General features: G+C 30.8%; 1 long non-coding RNA gene across 2 annotated transcripts; it reads right to left on the bottom strand.

The window, feature by feature from the left end:
* Window positions 1-1,854: 1,854 nt before the first annotated feature.
* On the bottom strand, window positions 1,855-8,684 carry LOC145103085 (uncharacterized). Of its 2 annotated transcripts, none has more exons than XR_013706358.1 (5): window positions 7,425-8,684; window positions 7,176-7,278; window positions 6,914-7,078; window positions 6,747-6,811; window positions 1,855-2,121 (listed from the first exon to the last, which is right to left on the bottom strand). It is a non-coding gene; the product is annotated as an uncharacterized LOC145103085 (long non-coding RNA). The 2 variants fall into 2 exon arrangements; XR_013706357.1 differs by having other exon boundaries at window positions 7,176-7,300.
* Window positions 8,685-9,922: the final 1,238 nt, after the last annotated feature.

Here is a 9,922-nt window from a genome sequence, read left to right on the forward strand (position 1 = left end):
ACATTCATTAAACAATAGTGTTTTGGGCCATGTTGAGCCTAAAATGACTCACTTTGTAATCATGGGCCTTAATGGGCCATAAGTGTTTTCTTGAACCTAAGTGGGCCAAAAATTTATTTAGTTCACCCTTTTGGGTCGTAAACCCCTAAAAGGGCCCAATGGGCCGAGAATATCCACAATTGGGCCTTGTAATTTCAAGAGTATTCAGATTGTAGCCCAACACATCTCTTATTCCCTCTTCTCACCCCATTCTCGGTTTGTAAAAAAAAAAAAAAAAAGAAAGAAAGAAATAATAAGAGGATAATTAGGGTGTTGCCACCTAATTATTGTTCAATGGATTTCCATACAATTACACCACATGTATCTAGATAAATCACATACTTCCATGCTCCATCTTTTAATACTTCTCTCTTCCCCCTTCTCTTTTCTTATCCTCGGCCTAGGAGCAAACCCACCACCACCCACACTTCAACTTGAAACACATTCCTCTCTTAACTCTCTAAGGAATTTTAAGAAAAATCCTTCCTTTCTCTCTTCAAAATTTTGTGTGTACTTGTGTGTGTGATCAAGAATACCTCATCAAGGTTCATCATTTTGATCCATCTTAGGTTCGAAAAATTCACTCAAGAAGCTTACTAGGGTCGAGATCTCTCTCATTCTTCATCAAAAACCGAAATCATCCAACCAAAGTGAGTTCATGCCCCTTATTTTCGGTTTTTACTATGTTTTGGGGGAGAATACAAGTTGTTTTGTGTAGATCTATGTGTATATGCATGATTTTGTGTGTTTTTCATGATATAAGTGTGATCATGTGCTATAAACTTCATGAAACTCGAAAATATACAAGAATATGATAATTTTTGTGGACATAACAATGGATACAACATGTTATACAAGGAAAAGGTTTAAAACATTACAAAGTTGTTTAAAACTAAGAAAATTACATAAGAGCACCAAAAATGACAACATAATCAAAAAGTGAAGTTAGTATGCAAAACTCACTATTTTGAAAGAATTTATTTGAATAAAAATGGATCCTTAAAGTATTTATGATTTTGTAAGGTCTAAAAGTGTAAACTTTCACAAATGGGCCTCATTTTGGGCTTTCACGGTTTTGAGCTAAATTTGTAAACTTTTGGGCTTTTGTGGAATTAAGTGTCATTTTAGACAAATTTGAGCCAAAAATGTAAATTTATTAAATCTTGCGCCAAAAAGATAAGTTTATTCATAATTGGGCCGAGAATGTCCATTTTCATAAAATTGAGGCCAAAAGTGTTATTTCTGACAAAAGTTGGTTAAAAATGCTATTTTTCGATTTTAAGGACCAAAAACGTGTTTTTACAAAAAGTGGGCCTTTTGTTTCATTTTGGTAAACAACTAAACTTAACAACCAACGTAACAACAAACGGAACAAATATGTCTTTTACATGTTTATTGGGCCTGGAATATAACTTACATGTTTAGTAGGCCTTAGTTGTCTTGTTACATGTGTATTTGGGCCTGGAATATACCTTACATGTTTATTGGGCCTAAAATATAATTTACATGTTTAATGGGCCATAGTTGTCCTTTTACATGTTTATTAGGGCTTGGAATACAACTTACATGCTTAATGGGCCTTAGTTGTCCTTTTGCATGCTTATTGGGCCTGGAATATACCTTACATGCTTAATGGGCCTTAGTTGTCCTTTTGCATGCTTATTGGGCCTGGAATATATCTTACATGCTTAATGGGTCTTAGTTGTCCTTTTGCATGCTTATTGGGCCTAGAATATATCTTACATGCTTAATGGCCCTTAGTTGTCATTTTTCATGCTAGTTGGGCCTCCTATACTCACCTACATTCTTGCTTGGTTTTGTAAACTTAAAACATACACATAAACAATATACATTATGCAAATCAATACACACGTAAATTCAGTTAAGGATCTTGTGAGACACTTCCTTTGACACCTATCAACTGTACAACCATAGCATGTAGTTCTAACCAGAGTCTCCTGGAGGGAGAGCAGGAGTTTGTGTATAGATCTATACGGGGGTGACACACCACACCTGAGTTGTTCACTACAGTTAGACTAGCCCAGTCTAGGGTGACAAATCTTACCTTAAACAAGTCGGCATCTGTAAAACGTCATAACAGGCGGATTAGTCATTTTCAAGTATGGTTATAACGACTCACATATAGGATTTAACTCCATTATAAAATTTACAAAATGCATTTACAGTTGGTAAAACGATAACACACATGCACTGGTACTCAGTCTTAGGGTATTTAGACCACAAGGTTTTATAAACAGATAATATCGGATTATCTGGGTTCATTCATTTTATACATTCTCAAACATTAACACACATGCATTAATACAAGATTGGACACAAACATTTCAAACCGTTTTTAAGAAAATATCGGATTTTTTGGCGTTTACAAAGTATTACAAAACATTTTACTTAAACATGCTTATGAACTCACCAACATTATATGTGTTAACGTTTTCAGTTTAACTTGTATTCTCAAGAAATCGTTAAGCAGAAAGGTCGATAGGAACATATGGAAATTGTCATATTTTTGTATCATCATACATTAGTTATTTGGGCATGTAATATTTAATACAATACTTGATGTAAACAATGACGGTTGTATTTTGAATGTATGATGATGGTGTTTGTCATGTTTCATTTATATTCACTGTGATGATACTACAAGAATGAAGTCACCCAGCCCCCGGACGTGTCTGTCGTCTAGTTCGGAGGTGTGACACCACCACTTGCAACCACTCACCACCACCCATCACCATTTACATGGGTCGTATTTAATTCCGTTTTTTCGATTTAATAAATGGCATCGTGTATTAAATCACATGTGATTATATGTATTTAATCACATATGATTTACATTGACAATATTTGTTTTCACGTGTTGATTCAATAGTTGTTCTTGTATATTTAATCACATGTGATTATATATATTTAATCACATATGATTTGTATGAAAAATATTTATTCTTGCGTCGATTCAATAATTGTTCTAATATATTTAATCACATGTGATTATATGTATTTAATCACATATGATTTATGTGGACAAGATTCATTATTTCTTTCTCAATTCAATAGATGTACTCATGTACTTAATCATATGTGATTATATATATCAAATCGCATATGATTTATATTGATAATATTCATGAGTCAATATTTTTTATTATGTATTTAATCATATGTGATTGTATATATTAATCACATATGATTAATGTGGAAAAAGAAAAACTATTAAATTTAAAACGCAAAAATGAATCTTGTGTACAAAAATCATATGTGACTAAATGTACAAGAACAACTATTGAACAAGAATGTGAAAATTGATATTGTCCATATAAATCATATCTAATTGGATACATATGTTCTCATGTAAGTAAGCACACAAGAACAACAACTTAATCGAAAATGTGAAAATAAATATTTTCCACATAAATTCTATGTCATTAGATACATATAATCACATCTAATTATATGCATTTAATCACATATGATATATGTGGAAAATATTTATCTTTGTGTTCTCGATTCAATAGTTGTTCTTGTGTATATAATCATATGTGATTATATGTATCTAATCACATATGATTTATATAGACATCATTGTTTTTTGTCCGTATAAATCATATGTGATTAGATACATATAATCACATATGATTATATGTATTTAATCACATATGATTACAGTGAACAAAAAACAATTATTGAATCGAGAATGTGACAGTGAATCTCATCGACATAAATCATATATGATTGGATACATATAATCACATGTGATTATATGTATTTAATCACATATGATTTATGTAGATAATATTTATTTTTGCGGTTTCGACTGAATAATTGCTTTTGTGTAATTAATCACAAGTGATTATATGTATATAATCACATATGATTTGAGGTGGACAAGATTCATTTTTTCCTTCTCGATTCAATAGTTGTGCTCATGTACTTAATCACATACGATTATACATATAATCACATGTGATAAAATAATATGAGAACAACTATTGAATTCACAAAGCAAAAATGAATTATGTCCACATAATTCATATGTGATTATATTCATATAATCACATGTGATTATATGTATTTAATCACATATGATTAATTTGGATAAAGATTTGTTTTCGCTTTCTTGGTTGAATATTTCTTATCGTGTATATAATTACATGTGATTGTATGTATCTAATCATATATGATTTAAATAGACAAGATTTGTTTTTTTTTCAAATAAAATCATATGTGATTAGAAACATATAATCACATCTGATTAAATGTATTTAATCACATATGATTAAAGTGAAAAAAACAATTATTGAATTGAAAATGCAAAAAAGAATCTTAGCCACGTAAATCATATGTGATTAGATACACATAATCGCATGTGATTAAATACGTATAATCACTTCTGATTAAATACATGGTATGAACTAATAAATGAATATTATCCATATAAATCGTGTATGATTACATGTGATTATATGTATCCAATCACATATCATTATTTAGGCAAGATTTATTTTTTTTCTTTCAATTCAATAAATTTTCTCGTGTATTTAATCGCATGTGATTATATGTATCTAATCACATATGATTTATATAGACAAAAATGAATTTTCTCAATATAAATCATATGTGATGAAATACATATATAATTACATCTAATTATATACACGAGAACAAATATTGAATCAATCATGAATAAAATGGGTAGTGGGTAGTGGTGAGTGATGATAGGTGGTGGGTGATAAGTGGTAGGTGGCGGTGGTAGTGGTGGGTGACGGTGGAGGGTGGTGGTGGTAGGTATTGAGTTTAATCACATGTGATTATATGTATTTAATCATATGTGATTCACTTGGAAAAGATTTGTTTTAACGAATCTTGTTTATATAAATCATATATGATTAGATACATATAATCACACGTGATTATATGTATTTAATCACATATGATTTATGTGATTAAATACATATAAATAATACATATAATCACACATGATTTATGTAATGATATGTATTTAATCACATATAATGTTAGTGGTTGTAGGTAGTGGGTGGTCATCATATGGTAGCGATGCTTGGTGGTGGTGGGGGTGTGGTGGTGTTGGGTGGGTATAGTTGTGGCAGGTGGTGGTGGTGGGTGACGGTGGAGGGTGGTGGTGGTAGGTATTGAGTTTAATCACATGTGATTATATGTATTTAATCACATGTGATTTATTTGGAAAAGATTTGTTTTAACGAATCTTGTTTATATAAATCATATCTGATTAGATACATATAATCACACGTGATTATATGTATTTAATCACATATGATTTATGTGATTAAATACATATAAATAATACATATAATCACACATGATTTAAGTAATTATATGTATTTAATCACATATAATGTTAGTGGTTGTAGGTAGTGGGTGGTGGTCGTATGGTGGCGATGCTTGGTGGTGGTGGGCGGGTATAGTTGTGGCGGGTGGTGGTGGTAGGTATTGAGTTTAATCACATGTGATTATATGTATTTAATCACATGTGATTTATTTGGAAAAGATTTGTTTTAACGAATCTTGTTTATATAAATCATATCTGATTAGATACATATAATCACACGTGATTATATGTATTTAATCACATATGATTTATGTGATTAAATACATATAAATAATACATATAATCACACATGATTTAAGTAATTATATGTATTTAATCACATATAATGTTAGTGGTTGTAGGTAGTGGGTGGTGGTCGTATGGTGGCGATGCTTGGTGGTGGTGGGCGGGTATAGTTGTGGCAGGTGGTGGTGGTAGGTATTGAGTTTAATCACATGTGATTATATGTATTTAATCACATGTGATTTATTTGGAAAAGATTTGTTTTAACGAATCTTGTTTATATAAATCATATCTGATTAGATACATATAATCACACGTGATTATATGTATTTAATCACATATGATTTATGTGATTAAATACATATAAATAATACATATAATCACACATGATTTAAATAATTATATGTATTTAATCACATATAATGTTAGTGGTTGTAGGTAGTGGGTGGTGGTCGTATGGTGGCGATGCTTGGTGGTGGTGGGCGGGTATAGTTGTGGCGGGTAGCGGTGGGTCGTAGGTGATGAAGGTTGTGGATGATAGTTGGTTTATAGTGGTTGTAGGTGGTGGTGGGTAATCATATATGATTTATATGGATAAATTTGTTCACATTTTCAATTCAATAATTTTTCTCATTAATTTAATCACAAGTGATTTTATAAATATATATAATCCTGTATGGTTAAATTTATATGTAATTAATTAAATTTATTTTCTGATGAGAATTTATTTATAAAAAAACATATTTTAACATATAAACTTTACGTGTAAAGAACTTGAATTACTAAAATAGATGCTATTGTAGATATTTTATTATTATTTTTATTTAATTTTAAAATTGTACCACAAAAACTTGACTTTAATTCAGAGATATATTTTCCATAGTATAAACTGGTTAAAATATATATTTTTTACTTGTAATTTACTATTTCTATAATTTGATTATATTTATTTATTTTTGGTCCAAAATACAAATGTAAATTTAAATGGGAATAATAAAATATATTTATGTTTCATATTTTGAAATTTGTAATATAAATTTCACATTAGAACACATTTTTAAAGTCTTGCAAGTTTAATAGTAAGAGCAAAAGGAACTACCTTCGCACTTCCTTGAAGTGGTGTACACATTCCTTGCAAGGGTATACGTAGGATATTTTTTCCATCTAGAAACAAGATATATATAATATCATGATACTGAATAATATTAGCCAATAAGAAAAAAAAAAAGTTGATGCGATATAATCAAAGGGTGTACATTTACATACCAGTTCTATACCATCATTTCTTTTGCTGCCTGGTTGGGTTTTCTAGGTACTAAATTTTTTATCTAAGTTGGGGATGTTTAATAATGCCATCTAAATCAATCTTTTACTGTAAGAGACATTGAACTTGAGTAACAATTTGCGGGATCACTTCACCTAACAACATATCTGCATGAGATGAGCATTTCTTGTATTATTATTATTTTGTTTCAAAATATTGATTCTAATCAAACAAAGTTGCTGTCTTTGTGATATCATAGCATACCTGTGGAAAAAGCATCCCCAATAAATAGCATAGAACCATTGAAATCACTTCCATTATAGATAACTAATTCATCATAATACTTCTTGTTCCATTCTTCTACTCCCTGGATGAGTTGAATTGTAATCCTTTTGATGTATAAGTAGACACAATTTGTCAAGATTAAACGAAACAAAATCCAACATGTTTGGGATGAAAAGAAATATGATCAAACGATTAATTACAAATACAATTAAAAGTCATAGAACCAACCTTCTTTTGCCCATATCTAATCTCCAATTTTGTTGATTGATAATTAGTGCAATTTGAGTATGTAACAAGCTCTCAGTAACTACTAGATGCAGGAAACCATGATTGTAAATCATACTTCTCTGCAGAAACATCATTTAAAGCACTTGAAACAACAAGCACTACCTATAACTAGTATGGAAGTTTCAATATCTGATAAAACTCCTTTGAGTTTTGATTATTTATTCATGTATGTCCCACGAATCATTATCATTTGGGCTGGTAATGCAGAACTGTTCCAGTTTCTCAAACTTATAAACACGATTTTGGTACAATTTAATCAAATATAATCATGTCAAACACCCATTTCCCCTTTTGATTCACACTCACATCAATTTCAGCAAAGTAAAGACAGACTAGATAATCAAGATTTGCATCCACGGACAATTCATATTCCAAATTTCCTGTTCCCGTCAAGATCACGTCTGAATAGTAGGAGGTCTGTTGTTCTATCTTGCATATCGTATGAAATAAGAGAAACAATATCGTATTCAAATGTTGAATCTAACCTACTAGGTGTTTGTTGAGTTTTTCAATGGGGTCGACTGTCAACTAGAAATCAAGAAAAGAAAAACGAGAGGTTGAGCCTGATGTGAAAAACAGCAACAACAAGTCGATCCTTCTTACATGCATTTCGTCGAGCACCTTATGTGCATAGCTCGTTCTTCCTCTTTTTTGCTTGAATAGGTTAGGCTTTCTCTTGCTTGACCATCAAATTCAGTGAACAATACAAATAGATAGATCGAATCAAAAGACAACCGATCATAATTCAAGAGAACTGAAGAGTCGTTACCGGATAAAACGAGGTCATACGAAGTTGGATCGATATGGATAAGCTCTAGAGAACTGATCACCAGAGGATCTGTAGCAATGTTGTTAAAACATACATTGGCTTCTAGTGACTCCAAAATTGCCTCAATGTTGAATCGATCGTAATCACCTTTCGAAACCCTAGGTGAATGATCGGAAAGGTAATGGCGTTTGGCCATGGTCAGTGATGGTAGTAGAGATGGTAGGAGTGAAAGTCCACGACTTTGGCTGAAAAAGTCATTTGAACGGAGAGAGAGAGAGAGAGAGAGAGAGAGAGAGAGAGAGAGAGAGACGCGGTGGTACGGTTGTTCCGGCCAGGCATTTACGGTGGTTCCGGCAACGACAATGCCTGGTGGTGTTTGTGGTGGACCGGTGGTGTAGAATGTCGATAGAGTTGGGAAGGGGTGTTATTGGTAGGAGTGTTCACTATTTGGATAAAACTGAATTGTCCAATTGGACAATTTGGATCGGACTATTTGGTTCGGATATTCGGATTTTTGGATTGGTTTTAACAAAAACCAAATTTTTATTTTGAATTTTGGATTGGTTTTGGTTTATAAAATAAAAACTGAATAGTCTAAAAAAACCGAATTGCAATTTATTAATATATAACCTTAATAATTTATAAATTTGCTAAATTATTCTTTTAGTATATTAAAACTTTTCATCTATTATAATACTTTAATATGTATTTCTTATCAAAAAAAATTGTCTATAAAGTAGTAAACTATAATATATTTTTCTTGATAGTTATTTATAAGTTTTATTTCACAACTAATTAAACAATATTTTTTAGTTTATATTATAGAGTAAGTTAATACTAAAGTTATATATTTGTTGAAATGTCTTGATTCTTGAAAACCGAATTGTAAAAAACCGATCCAACCGAATTATAATTTGGTTGGATCGGATTGGATTTGAATTTAGTTTGGACTATTTGGATCTACGTTTTAAAAACCGAATTTAATTTGGATTCATTTGATCGGATCGGATTAAACCGATCCATCCAAACGAACACCCCTAGTTATTCGGGTAGTGTTTTTATTTTAATATATTTTTATTTATATATATTTTATTTTTTGTTTTTTAATAAAAAAAATTTGTATGTCTAAATTTGTTTTCAACTGTTCTCTTGATTGAATATATATATATATATATATATATATATATATATATATATATATATATATATATATATATATATATATATGTTCAAATGAGAACACTTTTATAATTGAAAACACAAAAATAAATCCGGGTCATATTTTTTTTTTCCGCAAAATCCTCCCGCGTACGAATACGACACAGGAACTTAATATTTATATATGAATATAAACCACCACCACTACAACTAACGCAACCACCATTGGGCCATATATTTCATTTTTCCGCAAAATCCTCCTACATAGGAGAGCAAGTGTATACATATTCTCAAGTGATTATTCATATATGAATATACTTATTAATATATGAATATTATCTGTTATGTCATCTTTGTTGTCCCGATACACTGGAGCGTTTAAGCAGCTGATTTGTAATATGCAAAAATATACTTACAATTATATTCACATATGAATATTAAGTCCTTCATCAGGCAGGTACACGGGAGGGTTTTGCGGCAAAAAAAAAATGTAGCCTAGATTTGTTCTCCC

This window comes from Lactuca serriola, chromosome 4, assembly GCF_051521515.1.
Source record: "Lactuca serriola cultivar US96UC23 chromosome 4, Lser_US96UC23_V15, whole genome shotgun sequence".
In the NCBI taxonomy this organism is placed as follows: domain Eukaryota; kingdom Viridiplantae; phylum Streptophyta; class Magnoliopsida; order Asterales; family Asteraceae; genus Lactuca; species Lactuca serriola.